At 30.5% G+C, this 21,425-nt stretch overlaps 1 protein-coding gene across 2 annotated transcripts in view; it reads right to left on the reverse strand.

The window, feature by feature from the left end:
* Positions 1-21,425, reverse strand: part of LOC107436632 (para-nitrobenzyl esterase-like) — a 298,185-nt gene that overhangs the window by 210,442 nt on the left and 66,318 nt on the right. The gene's annotated exons all lie outside the window — the stretch shown is intronic.

Consider the following 21,425-nt stretch of genomic DNA (forward strand, 5'->3'; position numbering starts at 1 on the left):
AGACAAAGTAACAATTTAAAAAAAAAAGAAAGTACAGGAAAAAATCGAAATGAAAAATAATTTTTTTTAATGATTATGCCCCAAAATATTTATTAAATTTTTAAATTATTTATATCTAAAAAAATTTTTTTTAATTATAATTATCGTTTGGTTTTTATTCTTCAATTTAAAAAATATTTTCATCGTTAAAATATTTAAATAACATATTCTATTTAAAGAAAAATAATTCTCTTCAACTCTGTAAGCACAAATATTTATTTTAATTTCAAAGTCATTGTAAGATAAATATCAATATTAGAAATCGCTCCTTATATGTACATTGCCACAGGCTTTTAAAAAGCGTAACATTTCAATGAAAAGTGATGGACTCAGACAACATAATAATTGCAAACCCATTTCGTAATTTTGATGTTGTTTCTGAACCTCATTGGTAAATAAATTGAATCACTTTATGATCAAATTATGAAATTATATAGAATGGATTTAAAAATAAACAGAGTTGTTGAGAAATTAGAAGTCGACTCTTGATTTTTTTTTTGTGGAATTTTTAATTTTTTTCTTCATGTGCGAGACAAAAGACATAATTTTTTGGTCTGCTAATCTAAAAATAGTGCTGATGTATTTTTATTATATTATCATTTAATAAATACAGTAAATAAATTCAGTAAATAAATTCAATTAGCAACTACATTCAAGTGAGTTTATAAATGAGAATATCTCTTCCAAAAGTACACAGTATTGATGCAGTTTCAGTAGATGCCAAAGATATTAATATAATGCATAATACCTGTATTGAAATCTATTGAAATTGCATCAATTGAAATAATAAGAGAAAATTTAATTAAATTTCATTTTATCTTTAAGCCAGCGTTGAACAGCCAACCCATTTTCTGAGTTAACTACTACCAATGCTCATCTCTGTAGTCTTTTGATTTTGAACCTAATCCAGAAGACAAGGGAACTCCTGGATCAAGTATTGGGAGAAATTTGTCTTCGTGGAACACTTTTTGGTGGACTAACCCATAATTGCGTTATATGGAGAGGAAAATCTCGAAAATCCCCCACGTGCGGCATGACGGTAAGGGGACTCTAATCAATGATCCGTCTACCACTGAGGATATTTTACGTCAGCACTGTGGAGAGTGCGAGCCGGGTGTGGAATTTGAATTGACAGGCCATCGCTGAGATTCGAAACCTTATTGGGAGGCAAGCACTTTATTTCCTGAACAACTACGACTCGAGCCATCTTTATTTTATAACCGTCATTGAACACCCAATTTGAGTTTATGACTACCAATGTTCAGCTTTGTAGTCTTGCAATTTTGAACCCAATCCAGAGGACAAGGGAACTCCTAGATGAGTACTCTCAGAGTTATTGATTTGTTATGGGAACTTGGAAAACGTAGGAACCCCGGCATATTCAGCGTGCACCAGTCATGATTTAATACGCTGGAATTTTTCGGCCAGTTGCCAGTTGGATTCGAACTCACGTTAGCCACTAGCACGAGTCCAACGCCCTACCAACCAGGTTATCCCAGTGTTTGTTCTTTATTGTTGCTTAGCACAAAGCCTTTCGGGCAGTCTGTATTTGTCCTATAATTGCATAAATTATCAATTTAAACAACTTACCGCAACAAAACATTTCTTACTTTGAAAAACAAATTGAATGTAAGTAAGTAAAGAAGTAAATTAATGGATTAATCAATAAAAAATTCATTTATTTATTTCGAAAATATTGAAAAAAGTATGCAACAACCCTTTAATTTAATTTCGTTTATAATTATTAAATTAAGAAAAAATTATCGTTCTTCTATACAAAAATAAACAAATCAAATCAAAATAATAATTTATTAATAGTAATTTAATAAGCCCTGAATAAACTCGTTATCGTTCAAATTTATGAATAAAAAAATGTTAAGTTAATAAAAAAAGTATCTAACTTCCTTTAATGCTTATTGAATGCTTCATTAAGCGAATGTAATTAAATAAAGTCATTTTTTCATATTTATTTGCATAAAATATATTAATCTTTGAAGTAATGAACTTCAACTTTAAGCTCGTTTGTTTAAAACACAGTATTTGTCGTATTCGAAACGTAAGAGAATTCTCATTAAAAATTTTTAACAAGGATAATAATTTTTCGGTAATGAGAAGATTAAAATAAAATCGTTTAATTTCCCGAAAATTAAAATAAAACAAATGTCACAATTTGAGAAAATGGCGACAACTCCAGAATCTGATGTTGATTTTTAATTAAGGGAATTAATTAATTATTATTTTAGCATTTTGGGTACTCAATCAAAACTAAAAGCAACGAGTAAATATCATTAATTGAGATGAAAGGAAATATTTTAGTTCTGTAATCTCTTAACGATGAAATTATAGTAATTTTTATTCTAAAATATCCAATAATTTCGTATATTTTAGAAGTATAATAGTATCATTTTAGAAACTTACGGAATGATAGGATTTTACTAAATAAAATAAAAACAAATTCAAATGTAATAAGTAAGCTAAGAATTTGGGTAATTATTAAGAAAATAAAATTAAATATCGATGTTAATAACTCAAAGGTCAAAACTCTGCTTTACCTATATATTAAATAGAATTATAACAAAATTGTGAATGATTCATAATAATTAAAATAAACAAGGAAAACTTTTTCAGAGTTAAAGCTGTACGAGACGTAATCAGAAATTGGAATTTAATAATAAATTATTAGCAGTGTAAATTTAATTAAACATAAATAAATGAATAACAAATTGCTTATGCCATTGCTTATATTCAAGCTTCGCCTCATCTATGCCCAATATCACAAACTGAATGAAAGAATTTTTTATTGCAAAGTTTGAGTAACACTAAATCTTTGTCTTGTTGTTAAATTGGAAAATAAAATAGTAAAAGTGTAAGTTTAAATAAATATAAGCAATTGATAGGATTATAGTTTTTGTGTAAATTTAAAGCTATCAATTTTGGTGCTAATTTGGATAAAAATTTTGTTTAATACAAAGGTCTGGGAGAACTAAATCTTCTTATGATTGGGGAATAAAATAGTAAAAGTGTAAGCTTATTTAAACGTAAATTGATGAAATGAATGTAAATATTCTTAATTTAAAATTAAAGCCACTTTAAATATACACTAAGTAAGAAACCTATACAACTTAAAATAGTGGTATCAAGTTGAATACAAAGATTTATGGTGCAAATATTCCTTAAATATTTTCCTCAAATTTTCAATATCGTAATATTTGAAAAAATTTATTGAGCATGCTTTCAAAATATTTTCATAGTTTCGAATTTATATAACAAATTTATATTAAAATTCTTTTCTACCTTACCTTGTTCAAAATACCAAGATCGAAGGTAGTTTTAATTTATTGAAAGCAAGGTAAGGAAAATATACCCCGTATAAAAAATACTAAATTTATGAGCAAATAAAACAACTTTCTAGTAGAAACTATAAACTATTCAAACTAAGTGCAATAATAAATTTCTCTATAAACACCACAACCGGTTGACACTGTTTCATTCTCATTTAAAAAAAAAAAAAAAAAAAAATAAANAAAAAAAATTAAAAAAAAAACATGGCGCAGATACTTTGAGTTCTTATCCGAAAATATCTAAGCCTTCCACAAGTTGATAAAGTATTAGTCAAAAGTATAGTTAAGTCGACGTCCACACGTAATTTGTGTGAATTCCCCAACAAGAAATTCTTCACCGCTTTTAACATGGGGACCAGCATTAACTAAATTACCTTTGGGGGGGGGACGCAAAAAAGAATTATTTATAGTTCATCGATTTTCGCTTCTTTTAATCACGTTAAGTTTGTTCATTTAAAATCTTCTTCACGCACACGACATCTTTACACGAGAACTTCTTGAATTTTCATCTTTAAACAGTTTATCTGGATGTTTTAACCTTTTCCGGGGGAAAAGTTCGAGCCTAAACTTGTCAAATTGTTGCCGTGGAAATCTAATTTGAAAGTATAATACTTTTCCCGCTCCCACCTGATTTTTGTTTTTTGTTTTTCGAATTTACCAAACGTTTATGCTGTCAGCTAATTTTGCGGTGCTATGAAAGTTCTGGGTTCGAGATTTATTTGCCGATAAAGAACAAATATATGCTGAGAACAAGAGTAGAAAAGATCATTATTTCTTTTTGCTTTTGAACTAAGCTTTTGTGAGGTGATTATGCTCGGAAGATTGGTACTCTGAGGGGATCAAACCAATTTTGTTTTAATTTTATTCCAAGTAGATTTATTTTGAGTTATACGCAGCGCGTTCGTATTTAAATTTTATATCTATATGATGTAAGGATTCTTTAGTACAAAAAGATATAAATTAGTCTGCAAATTCCGTTTATTTGAAAAGACCTAATTTTGTAACTTATTTAGAAGTTGATGATTTGGATATATAACTTGTTTATTTTGGAGTTATTTAAGTTTAAAAATTGTTTTTCGATTTATTTTTTTTATAAATTCATTTATATAAATCCAAAAGGTTAACAAAATTTCATATTTTCCCCCTACTTGTTTTGAAAGATGGCATAACCACGTAATCTGCTTTCATTAAACAATGAATTAAAATATGGGATTATTTTACTTGGAAAATTCATTATTGTTATATGAATTAATAAGATTGAGTTGTGTTATATGGCTTAATAAGATTTTCAACTTTCGAACTTTTTAAATGGAACTATGATAAAATATATCTTTATTTTATTTTAGACTTAACACATAAAAAAATTGAGAAAAATATCAAAAGAGCTCTATCCATCTTTATTATTGCAGCTTATGAAATTAAAAATAGACAAAAACAGTTAGATAAGATTGTGATGATGAAAAGAACCAGAATGCGTCCAAAGCCCTTGAAAACAGATACAATTTCAAAAAGAAGAGTAACGGCGAGGCAGCCGTAAAGAAAAATCCACAAATAAGAAGAAACTCAAAACATGAATAGTTAGAAAATTTGAAGATCTGAATGGGAAGGAAATTTTCTCCAGATCTCTGTACAGTTGGTACTGCTCAGTCACCGACCATGGAGCTTTCGATTCCACAGATTGTACGAGCACGTTTATTGCAGGTCTCAGCGAAGTTGTGGATCGAACCCTGGTCCTTCCGAACCGAAGTCCGATTCTCTAAATAATGTGCCCCCCAAAAAGTTAAATCCAGAGCATTTCATTTCATGACATAAATTTAATTTTTATATCGACAACATTTCTTTGGTATTGTCCAAAATTTAGATGTCTCTAAAATACTTGTTTTCAAAATTCTCAAGGATAGTTTAGTTTTAAAAACTTTTGAAAGGTATCACTTAGAATAAGGTGGCTGCAGAGCTACACCCTTGTGCAAATTAATTGAAACAAACTCAATAAATTCAGAAAACTATGAGAAAATTCTATTTTATTTAAATGTATAGAAACTCAAAAATTGTACATAATATGATCTCCACGACACTTTATTAACATTTGGACACGATTCGGCATGGATTCCACTAATTTTTTACAGTCATTTATAATATTTGTGTCCTTGTACCACACATGAATTAACGCCGTGATTAGCTTCTCCATAGTTGTACAGTCCATATTTAATAGGCGATTCTTGCATATGGCCCAGAGATTCTCAATTGGGTTGATATCCGGAGAGTTCCCTGGCCATTCCAATGTCTCAATTTGATTCTCAGACATGAATTTCTTGACAATTTTGGACGTATGGCAAGGAGCTAAATCCTGTTGAAAAATCCCTGTTCCATCAAGGTATCGTTTCTTCAACTCTGGAACAACTTTTTTTTATCCAGAATAGTAATGTACTGCTCCGAACGCATCATACCGTCAATAGGCTGCAAAGGTCCAATCCCATTATAACCGAAACAACCCCAAAACATCTTCTTTAAAAAACAAGAAGAAAAAAGTTTGTTTCAATTAATTTGCACAAGGGTGTATCTGTTTATATTATTTCAAAGCTATAACAAGATACATATTTCGACATCCAAAATCATTGAGCTACCTTTTTTAACATTACACTTACGATATGCTTCGAAATTTTCAAAAAGAAACAGTCGTTTATATCCATCAATAACTCAGTTGGGCCTATTTTATATGGTCTATACAACAAATTTAAACACGGTTTTTACGAGAAAAAATACACCCCTCAAACAAACTTCTATAACATCTCATTGAGCAAATTCATTTTTTCTCATTTTTTTAAAAAAAATTTATGATTAAGTATTTTAACTATAAAATAAACTGAAAGAAAAAATAATCAGAAAAATTAAAAATTTTTTTGTGTTACTTAAAATGTTTAAAAAGAGACGGAATTTTTTTTTTCTTCTCTTTTTTAAGTTCTCTATTGAATCTCGAAAAAAAGTAAAGAAGAATAAATCTTGTTAAGGATAAAATAATATAACGGAATATTAAGAACACATATTTTTATGTTGTTTATGGACTTTATACTTACGAAAAAAACTTCAGCTGACAATAAAGATTTTTCCAAAAAATAATGCGTGCCCTCATTATGTTTTTTATAACTTCAAAAAGCTGCAACTAATCGTTAAGACACGGTTCCCAGTAGATCGCTGAAGTCAAACATCACTGGATTAGTCACTTCGATCAGCCTGCGAAGGGACCAAAGTTGTGCGGTATTGGTTCTCGTTAAACGGGCTACCGAAGCAGGGGGGGGGCATCCCCTCTGTTGAGGATCAAAATTCTGATTGCATGTCTTCAGATCATATTCAGTGGTGTTTTCCAAACCGTCGCCAATAGCCCATTGTGCAGCTCTAGTGCGATGTAAATAGGCTATTATGATTGCTGCTATATCTCTTAAAATGTCAAATATCTTAAAAATAGATTGTCAAATTATCGGTAAATGTTAACTATATCAGATTTCTGCTATCAATTAAACATCAGACAACAAAGTAAACAAACAAATAAACAGAATAAATAACAGTAATGGCATTTTGCCAGCCGTGAATGCGAATTTGAACTCTTAGGAGCATTCTGTCGAGGACTCGGTCAGATATTTTGGTCAAGCGGCTATATTTTAAAATTATGTTTTGAATCTAGAATCACGAAGAATTTTCAATTAAATTTTTGAGTTTCTTTCAACCCACCAAAATTTATTTAAACTCACTTTGAGCTTTTTACATTTTTTCTATTCTGTGTTCTGCCTTATGGGTCGTTTCGCTTGCATTATTTATGCAGTTATTTCCAAATAAAGCCATATAAAAAAATACTGTAAATGTGGTTTTGATATACTTTGCAATGATGCGATTCAATATGAAGTTATATATGATTTAACTTAACTACTCTTTGAGATTTCACTAAAAAGTCTATTTAGGGATGCTTTGAATGAGGTACGCGGGAAAGGGACCTTCCACTGCTAATTAGATGAAATCTCATTTTATTGCCAATTTATCCGTTTTTGATTATTTCATTTCATTTCATTTGCAAATATTTTTTTTTGTAATTTTGATTCATTATAAAAACTTTTGCACATTACATTGAAAGTTAGTTGTTATTTATTGATGCTGCTGCATACCGCAGACAAGAAATACTAAAACTATTTCAAAAACATGCAGAAAAGGAAGAACTTCCATTAAAAATGGTCATATTGAATTATAGTAGTTGAAATTGATTATTCAGAAGCTTCTGTTACATTTCTGCATGTTTTTCTTTAAAAATAAAATATTGAAATCTTGGAGTTTTGTGTTACCGCCACTGAAAAGTATCCCACTGTATATTTTTGCGAAAAGTATCAATCTTAAGATACAATGGTAAACTAGTCTTTAAAAAACGCAGTTAATTTTATTGTTTTTGCTTTGCTTTCTTTAGGAAGTCACATCAGGAAATCATTTAAAAAAACATAAAAAAGAAATAAGTTTTAAATTAGAATATTAAAAAGTCTTAAGCTTTGTTTTCTTTAATTACTCATTGAATTTCACGAGTAAAATATAGTAAGTTTTTACAATGTTAAAAAGAGATTTGTTGGAAAACACCATGTAGTTATGCGAAAAAATTCTGATGCAAAAAATTTTAATTAAATACTTGCGATGTTCTACCTTATAATTAAATAATCCTAAAATTCTTCCAAAATAAACGAATTTATTCCATTTTTATTTCCAAAAATACTTAATCACATTATTCCATGAATCATTGGCAGTGACATTAAAGGTATTTCAAGCATTTTGTTGTTCAATTGAAATCGAATTTTTTTTCTATTTCTACTTTTCTCCTTCTGTTGCCAACGGGAGCTTTGAAAATTTATTAATTAATGTTCGATTGCATTTTAATCGCCTTAAGATGAAACGTTTCAATCACAACTTTAACTTAAGGGAAAAGATCCGGTAATTAATTTCTCCACAAAAGATACTCCCCACTTCTCTGCCTGGGAATTAAAGTATCAGAGAATATTTTTCTTGGAGCTCCCAAAGACAGATTAGATTTCGTACTCTTCGAAATTTATAATTCAATTTATTTTATTTCCATTAGTGATTTAAACCTTACGGGTTCATAAAATTTGATTAAAAGAAATGTATATAATCAACTAACAAATATTCTATTTTGGTGATTTATAAAACAATAAGAGGAAGAATTTGAATGCGCGTGTATTTGAGTTTTTCTCTTGTAACTCCAGAACAGTTTGTGCTAGGGTATGCATATGCAGGCAATGTGTATGTTACCGGCAAAGTAGGAAACACTGGCATTCTATAGAATGCCTATGTATTGCATATAATACCGGATGTTTTTAGGCAAGGTATGAAATATGAGAAGTATAACATACTTTCCCTAGGCATTGTATGTAATACCTAGGCATTCTATAGAATGACAAGTGCTGTTTAAGCAAAGTATGAAAAAAACGTCCTGATGAGGTTATTATGTAAATGATGTGCATTTTTCAAAAATAAAAATATTATTCTGAAAAAATACTGAGAGTGCCATTAAAAAAACTTATTCAAAATGCGTAAAGAAAAATGAACGTTTTCGAACAAATTTATGTAAAGTTGCGTACTTTAACAATCCCGTGCAAACCGCAGAGTGCAACTAACTAATTCTGAGCTTGAGCCGCGATGGCTAAGGGGATAGAGCTTTCGCCTCTCAATGCGACGAACCGGGTTTGAATTCCAGTCAATACGAATTCCGCATCTGGCTTGCACCGACCACAGTACTGACGTGAAATATCCTCAGTGGTAGACGGATCATGAGTTAAGAGTCCCCTTGCCGTCAAGCTAACCGTGGCAGGTTCTCGTGGTCTTCCTGGCCATGTAACGCAAATGCGGGTTAGCTCCATCAAAAAGTCCTCCACGAAGGCAAATTTCTCCCTATACTCGATCCAGGAGTTCCCTTGTCTTCTGGATTGGGTTCAAAATTACAAGGCTATGGAGTTGAACATTAGTAGTCGTAAAACCATAAAATTGCGTCGGCAGATCAACGACGGTTATAAAAAAGAAGGAAAAAAATACTGCGCTTGAAGAGCTCTCTTAAAAGTCCCGTGTCTTGATTTTCGAAACGAATCGGAGATGTATTTTACACTTTGCCGATTTCTCACTTTGCATGCTATAGAATGTCTAGAAAATGTGTGAAATATAAATCGTTTCATACATCGCTGGCTAGTTTTGTGCATTATATTCAATGCCTAGGCATTCTATAGAATGCCGGATTTCAAACTTTGCCGGTAACATAAACATCATATACATACCAGTATAGAATGTACAGATAATGAATACATTTATATGCACATACCGGCATGTATACATACCAGTATAGGCAATACATATTTCCTTACTTCTGAAATCTCCTCAATTTCCTAAATTTAATTTTGCTAGTCCTTCTTAAATCATTATACTTAACCCTTTTCTTACGGCTGGTAGAGTATGTGGACCAGAATGACTTCATCGTGCTAAGTGCCGTGAGCGAAAGGTTAAATGAAAGCAATATTTTATTCTATTCTTAACTATGTATAGGAGAACTTTTGGATCCCATACAAGTGCATAACTATTTAATTCACTGTAGTGACTATTCAAAACGCAAAGTTTTATTTCTTCCGCTTCTTAGCCACAAAAATGTTTTGATTACAGGATTATATAAAACTCTCACGGTCTTTTTGATGATTAAGCTGTAACTAGATTATTTAAAATTCAATATTAATAACACTGAATTGACTTTGTTTCACGCTATATTGTCTATCGATAATTTGCCAACTTTGGATCACTTCCCTTACTCTTAAGTGCTCATTAGTACTCATCCATTTCCTGGTAATTTAAAATTCTTGGCGTTAGGACTGAGAGATTTTTCGATATCCGATAGTCCTTCTGTCCGACCATTAATAATTACAAAAGTCATAATTTAAAAAAATTGATCTCTTCATCCCTTATAAAGGGATCTATTTTTCTTTTTTTTTTATCTGACCATATTTTGTTCGTTTTGAAATATTCCCAAAATAAAGCAATTTTGTTTGATGCATCTTTAGTGTAATCCCTCCTTCAACTATAAACGCAATGTACAGTGCTTGAAAAAAAGAAGAAAAAACGGACCACCCTAAATAACTTTTGACCTAATGATAGGATCATAAAGAAGTCGAATATTTAAAATTCGATTTCTCAAGAACTATTCCACAGATTTTGTCCAAACTTTGTATTTTTCCATGCAAAATTAAATATTTTGAAATAACGTAAAAAATTGTAGACCTTCCAATTCAAGATTTTTTCGACTATTTTATTTTTGCATGGAATTATCTTTCGAAAAACGTATTTTATAATTGTGTGCAAAAATTTTTTCATTTGCTTAAGAAGTTTCTGAGATATGGTGGAATACGCAAAAAGTAAAATTGACATCAAGGGATCCAAACTTTGGATCGCTCTCCTGACGTAACTATGGAGATCATATTCCCCAGATTATGGCTACCCCCTATATTTTGGAGGTCAGAAATCCGAATCCGTCGAAAAAAAGTTCTTTCTCTGAAAGTACGTTTTTGTGTCTGATTTCGTAACTTAAAATATCGACTGAACTAAATAATTAGCATATTCAAAGTCACCCTCTCGAGCCATTACATTTCTGTCCAAGAACATGAAGATCCGATCATTAGATCAAAAGTCATTGAGGGTGGCCCGTTACTTTTTTAACGCACTGTACAACAAAAAATCACCACTACTAGAACGAATTCCTCCCTAAAACTGGATTAATTCCTTCATGCATACTGAAAACTGGACATCGGCTGCAAGGAATCCTACCTGATACAAAATATTATTCAAAATGAGTCAGTTTAAGAAAGAGGCGTGAAGAATGCTTTTTCTGATTGATTAAATATTCGGCACAGTTAAATTAAATTAATCTGTTAACATTTCTTTTATTTCAAATATTTCAAAGACCAGTGATTTTTGCTGCTCTGTTGCATAAAACACAAGTTTTAAATGTGCCTTCAGTTCCTTCAATAATTATTAATTTTTGACAATATACGCCACGTCTGAATGAAAATTACAAAAATTAATGTGTGTTACTTTAAATGTGAAATTCTGAATAGTCAAAGAGTTAAGAATTTGAGTCAATTTTAATTTACTGATACGACAGTTAAAGAAGTTGATTTTTTGAAATTTCATCATTATTTTATGCTTTCAAATCACCGTTTCGGTATTTAATTGAAAAATTAACACGCAATTTCCCTAAAATACTCACTTAAATTATCCACACTAGTCACTAGAATAAATTTTATAAATGAATCATTCTAGTGAATATTTATCCCCATTCATATTATAAAATATGAATTAAATACTATCTTTTATTTCAACTTAATTGCATATCAAAAAAATACGTTTCCTTTTCAAATCAACTGGAGCATAAATTCTGTTTTATATCTTCACTTAACCATTAATTGCAGTTTTAGTGTTAAAGCCCAGCACTTAAGGAATTTCTCGTCATCAGATTTATCTCCAAACACGTCTAGACATGATCCGAGGTGAAATTCTCTTCGGTTGAATCTCAACTATTTCCACTCGTGGTCAATACCGAAACTGAAAGACCACATCAAAACGAAGGAGATTTAGACCTCCAGTGATGACGTCATACTTCTCCTTATCTCAAACAGGTTGAAACTCGTTTACTATCAAGAAGTGCTATAACCTTCTCCGAGTTACATGCAACGCTAGATAACTTCCAGGATAAGATGGAAGAAGTATTTTGAAAAGGGCTTGGCACATTAAAGGAAATGTCGTCTCGCCAAATAGGATTGAATGGGACTTCACCTGGAACATGAAGTGTTATGGCGACTGTTATGGAAAGAATGTGTAGTGAGATAGGGCGTGATTATTGGCGGTATTTTCCCTTTTTCTTATTTATTTAATCATCATAGTGCTTCTGCTTGGATCATTGACTGCAACGATAAAAAGATCTCTTGGATGGTTCTGTAAATAGCTAGCGTTATGTGCAAATATGGCTAACCTAATGCGATTTTAACGCGTCTGAGATCTGCTTGCTAGAAATAGGGATTGGTTACGGAATAAAGTTTCTCTTTTCCTTTAAGTTAAAGCATATAATCACAGTTCTGTTTAATATTTTCATAAAGGATAAACGGGTAAAGTAATTGGAGAAGAATAAAAATCACTCGTATATATTTTTGAATCAAAGAGGTACTTTTAAATATACAAGCTTCTTTGATTTTTAAATTGATATTTATATTTTCAATTTAATTTTTTTTCGTTGAAACGAAGAAATTAAAATTTATAATTTCGTATAATTATTGTTTGAAAAATTAAATAACGAATAAATAAAGCATAAATAATTGCTCAAAAAGGACATAACTATAGTTTCGACGCTATAAAAATGAACCTTTCTCAGCGTCAAAACCCAAAATGACAACAGAAAACATGAAACAAGTACGTTGCAATGACGATTATTTGAACAAATAATTTGAATTTCTTATTTGGGCTAGATATCTTTCCCTTATTATTGGTTCCCTTATTGGTTTTTCCTTCCTGTAGCTTGTTTCTCACGTGTTTTCATCTGTAATTTTGAGTTCAGATGCTGAGAAAGGTTCCTGCTTACAGAACCAGAACTATTATATGCCCATTTTCTTTTATTTCATTCCCGTTATTTACCCTATCTTCATTTAGAACAATAAATATTTATTAATTTATTTATACGAGGTAACACATAATTTCAATAAATTATTAACTCCTATATAGTATAGTATATTGCCGTATTAGTATACAATCCTAACTATACGTTCAGTACGAGTAATACTTTTCGAATAATTATAAAAGAATTAAACATAGGGAGCTCTTCAATATCACATCTCTCAAGACAATTCCTATTATAAAAAGGCAATTTTACCAAGGCAATTCCAATCATACAATTTTATATTTATACAAAATAAATAAATAATGATGTTAATAATGAAAAAGAATCACGTAAAGTAGATATAAGTTAAACACTTATATGCCAACGAATAATAATTCAATTATGAAGAAAAAATAATTTTTATGTGATTCAGACTACAATAAAATGAGTTTGAATTAAATAATATTGTTAAAAAAATACAGCTGCTTAAAGATAGAAAGCTTGTTAAGAAATAGCGAAATGACAATTAAAAGAACGCGTACATTTGTAACTTACTGTCCTGGTAATGCCCTTTATTGTAGAACCGAAATGTTTGTTTATCTTGAAAAATGATTATATGTACCCATTGCTTTATTTATTATAATTCTTTAAAAATTTAAACAAGTTATTGGAAGAAATTCTGAAAAACATTTTTGTGAAAACATGACATTTTGTGTTCTAACGAATCCCTTAAAAACAAACTGAAATGTTAAATCAGTTTCCATCTTACAAGAAGAGTGGAGACATTCCTTTTTTCGCTATAAATAAATTATTTTGCGAAAATTCAATTGTTTTGAAAACAAACTTTTTATTTTAATACAAAATATTTCCAACGCTGTACCGATAATATTTTTCCTCACTTTTTCATCAAAATAAAAATTCATATAAAATATGTATTTATAAATTGAGAATATGATTGGTGCATTTAAAGTAGAAAAATCTAACCACATTCAGTTGGAATGTTGTCTAAAATTTTAAAAGCCTTAAATTGTATTTTATTATTCTTTATTTTCTTAAATTGTATTTTATTATTCCTTACTTATTGTGGTTTAATTTTCTGAAAGAAATATTTTAAATATTGATAAATAGTCATTCTTAAATAAATAATTATGACGTAACACCGCTAATCAATTACCAACCTTTAACCGTTAAATGATAAAATGTCTCAAAAATTGAACAAATTTGGAGCAATTTCCGAAAGCTCCATGTCGATGGACACACCTATTAATAATACTTATAAAACTATCTGCCCGTCAAATATTTTAAGATTCTAATTATCGTTTGTAATTTATTTACTTTTTGAACACTAATTTATTTTATTCATAAAATAGCACAAAGAATTAATTCAAGGCACATACCTAACGATACTTAAAAATTTTGAAAATAACACAACATGTCTGTTACACAACAAAAACAAATTTCATACCAAAAATAAACGAAGAATCCACGCTTATTGACATTGACTTCAGTTTAGCGTCATTAACTCGGTTTATCTAATTAATTTTTCTTTTACATGATACAGTGTCATTTTTTACTAGACAAGCAACCGAAACTACACAACTCGAGTGTGATGAAGCTTAAACCTATTAGCTCTTTTCTCCTAAATACATCTGGAATCGAAGTTCCAAATAATCAGATGGCATCACGATACTTATGGTTCTTTTCTTTCGAAAGTCTTTTTAATCACTATTTACGCGATTAATTTTTCTCCTCGACATCATTTACAAAATAAACATTTGATCAGGTTTGACTTAGATGAATTATAAACCTATGCGTCTATTCATAATCCTTTCGGCTGCAATACTTTGTCATTCATTCGAGCATTGGGACCGTATCAATTAAAAGGCATTTTCAGGAACAGCGATTAAAAGGAAGCCCCCCTTTTGGGAAGAGTGATAAGAACAGAGAGACGAAGCAAAATTGAAGAGAAGGGAGAGAGACAGAAGGAGATGCGGACTCGTTTCCGCGGAATTCAGGAATAAACAATGCTCTTAATTAACTTTCAGGACGTCAGTTTGGGGAGAGGGGGTGGGGTGGCTGAAACACAAACTAGATAGAGAATGATGCGAAGTAGGACTCGTTCCAGCATTAATGAGCTTTCTACAGATGAGAATGTTCTAGAACGAGGGCAATTTCTACCTTTTGTGTGTATAGAGGGAGAGAGAGCAAAAGATTAAAGTAACGGTGACTAGAAGAATCTGCTCGCTGCACTGTTGCCACTTGATGAATAAACTAATAATTCAGTCTGAATACTAAATGAGATACAAAGTGTTCAAAAATTATGGCAACTTTGACGCTTAATTATACAGCTTTTACACATCATGATTTTATTTCCCACTTCTGTTTGTCATAGATGATGGGATGCCTTGTTTATCACGATAATGTAAGTTTAATATAATATCTAACCGCGCATCGTACGTGTGAAGCATCATACAGCCTTAGATCAGTAAGCATGTTGCATTCACAACGTGCTTACTGATCTGACAAGATGCGTTTAGGTTTCTAAAACCTTAACAAAACAAAATTTTCAATTTCTGTGCATGAATCTGTTAAAATCTAAACAAATCTGAACTGTTTCCTCACTGAGAAAGAAAAACCATGGTCCAGAACATAGCAAAATTTACCATGTTTCTGGCTCTATTAAAAAATCAAATAGCATTGCAATTTTTACGGTAGTGCTTTGGTAATGACTTATGATAAAATTATCAATAGTATAGGATTTTATTACATTGCTGTTTGGTAGTAAATGTAGTAAAATTTGGTAATTTTGTCATGATACTTTTAGAAATGATATAAAATCTATCTATTCGGTTAAAATTGCTTTTCAGTTTTGAATTTTTATTAAATATGTGATTTTAGGAGCTATAATTTTTAAAACAGGAATCTTGGTTAACCAGTATCATACAAACCGAAAAATTACCAAATGAACAATTTAAATATCACATATTTTGCCTGATTAATTGCCTTTTTTCTTGTTTTTTTTACCAGAACTGTTTTTCTCTTTCTTTTTTTTTACCAGAAATGTCATTATTGTACAAACATGGTAATTTCACAAGAGTATTTTTCTCTGTACATGCGAGAACTACAAAATACATTATACGGAACACTAGCTTCAATACATTGCAGAAAAGAAAATTAATGTAGGTGAATTGTGCTGTAAAGATTTTGTGGGCAGGGGATCCTACCTGTTACTGGATACCTGAATAAGACGTAGCAGAATATTCCAAGTGAAATGCATATGTATACAGATAAAATTTGAATTTAAGACTGACAAATGCAGTAAAGGAATATAGTACTGTATACACACAATATTTAATAATACATAATATTTGGAAATACTACTTCTTCCGAAACCTTTTCATAAAAAACAACTATGCAAGACAATTTTTTTTTAATTTATACAACTAACAAGTTATTGTTGAAATATATTTTACGACCACGCTGATATCATAATTTGTATTAAAAATCATACACTGTTAGAAATTCCTATCTAAAATTATGGTAAAATATTGGACAGGAGTCTGTCCATCTGATGAACAGTAAATTTTACGAAAGAATCTTTTTCACCATTACGGTTTTGAAGTCTTTTACAACTAGAATGGTTATTAAAAACATGAATACAAAACTATACGGTTTTTAACCATTTACTGTTACCATAGCTTCAAAACCGTAAAAAAAAGTAATTTAACTGGACACAGGAGCTAATAAGCCTCTCTTTGGGGAATGGGCATTGGAGAGGGCAGGACACTGGAAACTCTTCATGTGTTAAAGGGAATGGGTGTGTCAACACTGGAACTCGAAACTCAGTTATGTCTGTCATGAGATTGACATACTAGCCATCTCGGGGCTATAATGTTGCAGGGAACTAGGTTGCTTTATTAGTTGGGTGTAATTTGAGCAAGAAAATTCCAGTTATTTAACCGTTTTAGGTAAAAATTGTTAATAAACTGTTTTTCTAACTGATAATAGTTTTATTACCATCTTATTTCTGGTTATTTGACTGTTTTGTTTGAATATAGTAAAATAACAATTAAATAAATTGCTATTTAGCCATTTTTTCTGAGAAATTTTTTACAGTATACTAAAGCGGTAATTTAACATTGAAATTAACAAAAAAAATTTCCGAGCTCTCAAAATGATTCAGAAAAAAAAATAATTTCTAATACTGCTATACAGTGTTCAAAATTTTAGCCCATTTAACTTTAATATCACAGAAATTTGCTGCAAATCTGGAGCTAAGTTCAACGTCGTTAACTTTATTAGTACTAAATCTGAATCTGTCGTTAACTTTATTAGCACTAAGTCTGAATTCGTCGTTAACTTTATTAGTACTAAGTCTTTATTAGTACTAAGTATTTATTAGTACTAAGATTCATTATTGTATTTTTTAAACTTGATTACACGATTTTATACACTGTGAAAAAATCCGGATTAAATTACGCGTAGTACCAGCACCCTGTGTGCATCATCCATGAAATTCATTTTACCGAATAAAAAATTTTTACCAGAATTTTTACAGTAATATTTATTTAATTAGAGTGATATATTTATTTTACGTTAAGTATTACTGGGAAAATTATTCTATATCAGATTTTGTGTTCCGAAATATTTTCCCTTAAATATAGATTTTACGGCATAAAAAAAAAAGCTGCACCCTGAATGCCGGTACTTTTTACTGTAATTTGTGCCGGAATCTTTAATAGTATAGTTGACTGTGCATAAATACTGTATTTAAATGCAAGCTTCATTTAATACTTTTATATATTAATTTCGCAACAAATTTGCACCGTTTTAGGGTTCGACGTTAAATCAATTTTTCTTAATAAACGATGTCGAGTTTTTCACAATCGTTAATTGACTCTAATAATTTACACTAAATTACTGAAATAATTAGGTTCTTTTCTACTTTTTCCTTAGCATGTATTATTTCAAATATGCAAAGCTAATTTTTTGTTTGTTGAAATTATTCTCAGAGTAGCCATCTGCCTTAGTTTAAAGATTAGTATTTATGAGAAACATAAAAAGCAATGTCATTTGTATAGTCAATGTATTTTTTATCACATAATTGTCTGTTCAAACTTTTCACTAATAAAGGCTATTTAAATGATGCAATACAATGGTGGCAATATCAATATAATTTAAAGGCAAAGACTTTTTTTAGCGAAAACGTATTTTTTTCCCCCAAGCATGCAATAATTGTCGGGATAATTTAATTTTATTTTGCTCTGATAAATAAAATATAACTAAAATAAATAAATCTGAAAGAAATCGTTTTGGATAATAAATATTTTACTAAGAAATATAAACCTTTTTCAGATCTATTTTTTTTAAAGAAAATTTCTCAAATAAAACGTTCCCTTGTAAATGATACTGCTTGAAGAATCAGACAGCTTGAATAGAGAACCAAAGTCAAAATATGATTTATTTTCGAACGTCGATCATCTACGACAATTTCTTCTCTTGCTATTGAGTACCCATCAGAAATATGCCGAAGCCTTCGACATTCTCAAAGACTACCTGATTTTTATTTTCTAGCAAAATGAAATATTTTGGAATTTCATGGCTGCTCCAAGGAAATATATTTTTGTACTGCTATAAAGCGATTTGTCGTACTGCTTATACAATATGGACAAATAAAAATATAAATCTGAAATTTTAAGTTCCGCAATAAAAATATATTTATTTGAAGAGATTTTCATAAAGTCAGAATGGGAATTTCTTTAAGGCATTCCCTTTACGAGCGAATCAATACATGAAATGGTTTCCCCCCCCCCTTACTTCAAATACTTTATTTGATGTTTAAAGTGCATGGTCTACATTAAAAGATATTTACTAAGAATAAATTCGATACAATTTACATTTTTGTCTAGATTTCTGTTAGAGTGCCTATCATTATTTTTCATTAGAAAAATGTGCATAGCTACTTAATTGCTGAAATTATGCGAAACTACCAAAAAATCATATTGTTACTAAAAATACAAGAAGAAAATGAACCGCAGTAGCTCAAGGGACTGAGCGTTCGCCTTCCGATTTGGTGGATCAGGTTCGAGTTCCAGCGATGGCTGATCGATTCGAATTCCGCACCCAGCACACACCGACCACAGTGCTGACGTAAAATATAGGAAGTGATACAGGAAACAAAAGTGAGAGTCCCCTAGCCGTCGGGCTAACCGTGGGAAGTTTTCGTGGTTTTCCTCTCTATGTTAGTTCCATCAAAAAGTATTTCCCGATGGCCTAATTTCTCCCAATACTTGATCCAGGAGTTCCATTGTCCTCTGAGCTGGACTCAAAATTACGAGGCTATGGAGTTGAACATTAGTAGTCGTAAGACCGAAGCCGAGTAAAGCCCGAAGAGTCGTACGGTTACAAAAAATTACAAGAAAATGTAATGATAAATAAATAAATAGTTGTAATTAATAACTTAAAAGTATTTGTTCTCCAAGAAATGTATCAAGATTCTAAATTTGAAAAAAATCTTTAAGCACCTAAGGTGATAAGTATTGACCACAACTTATGTACATTTTAGAGTTTTGTGGAGAAAAAAAATTTAAAAATACTTTCCATTTTAAGTGTTGCATGCTAATATGCAATTAAGGAGGAAAAAAGAACCCTATCTAAATCATCTGAATGAGTAATGAGAAAGAAAAGAGGAAAATCATTAAAAACCAGTTTTATTGCTTTAAATTTTTTCTAATAAACACCCTTCAACTCCTATCTATCTTTCTACCAGCAGGATTTGATGTTTTTAGTCTCGTGCTTCGTCCTGGTAGTGATGCTTAAGATTTCTAGAAAGTTCTTTTATTTTCCTCATCTGAACATTAGTTTGTGATTAAAAGTTTTTTATTTAATTTTTGACCAATACTCTAAAATTATACAATAAGAATGGTTATAACTGAAAACTCTGTATAAATTCAAGTTGGAGCGATCAAAATTTAAAGCGTACAAAAAATCTTTCATGTGTACGAAAGTTCAAATTATATCGTACTTACTCTTTCTCAAATAAAAGAATGAAAGATCATGGAATGCTCTCGGAAAGTCTTCTCCAAGCACCTCTCCTTATCTGTTGCAGTATCTCTACAAGAATTCGTTGAATTTTTTCTTGAATCCGATGTTTCAACTCTTGAATTGTGTAAGATAAATAAACACGTTCTCCAGTAACTAAAAATGCTTTACAGATTTTTGCTTCTCTCTTCTCACTCCGACTGAACAAACACAAGCGCTATGTTATATACCTGTATCTATCCATTTATATATATATATATATATATATATTTTCATGCTAAACAAGAGTTGGTGAAGGAAAATATTTGAAAATATTTAAGTAAGTTTTTAGTTTAGTCATTTAAATGTTCATAAAATTATATAATGATAAAATACTAAAAATTAGTAGGCTTTAACAAATTCCAGATAAAATGTTTTTCTTTCCATTTATTGCCATAAAAAGATAAATATGAAATTATATTTAAAAAACGAAATGGAATTTGTCAGTTTTAACAAATATATACTTACTTTGCATGAAGGTTATGATAGATTTGTTTTATAAAGTGATGATTTCGATACCATTGCTGAAAATTAAATATTTTGAAATAGAATTAATAAATGAAGATGTAACTTGAAGACAGATATTGCAAGAAACAGACACTTTTAACATATTTTGCAAATTTAAGTATAGGGCTTAGTAGCAAAATAGTAAAATTAGTAACAAATATGCAGAAAAATTATTATTATAGTACAGGAGTATATTGTAAATGCGCACAATCTTAGTGGATAGAGCATTCGCTTTCCAAAGAGGTGACCGGTTTGAATCCAGCAGAGGCTGGTTGATATGAATTCTGCTCCTGGACCACAGTGCTGATGTAAAATATCCTCAGTAGTAGAAGATGAATCATGGGTTAGAATCCTTTTGTCATCGTACTTGTTGGCGCATGCGTGCCATTCCCTAGCGGAACGAGATTAAATCATCACTTCTCCTATGAGACTCGATAAACATTAGATGTGGATAAATACCTCTTAAACCCTTTCGAAATCCACAATATCTCCATCTGTTGTTATTGTTTATACCTAATGTTGTTGTTGTTAATAAAAAACAAAAAGTGCAGCTGGTGGTCCGTCGTTATTTACTAAATTATCAAGCGTGTTGGTTTTAGGCCGACAGTACTAACCTTAGAAGGGTTTTCCTCTCCATGCAACGCAAATGCAGGATGTTAGTCTCATCAAAAAGTCCTCCAGGAATGCCAGTTTGTTTTAATGCTCAATCCAGGAGTTCCTTGTTTTCTGGGTTGAATTCAAAATTAGAGTACTACAGAGTTAAACATTGAAAGTTGTAAACTCAGACTTGGGTC

Source organism: Parasteatoda tepidariorum, chromosome 2 (assembly GCF_043381705.1).
Source record: "Parasteatoda tepidariorum isolate YZ-2023 chromosome 2, CAS_Ptep_4.0, whole genome shotgun sequence".
In the NCBI taxonomy this organism is placed as follows: domain Eukaryota; kingdom Metazoa; phylum Arthropoda; class Arachnida; order Araneae; family Theridiidae; genus Parasteatoda; species Parasteatoda tepidariorum.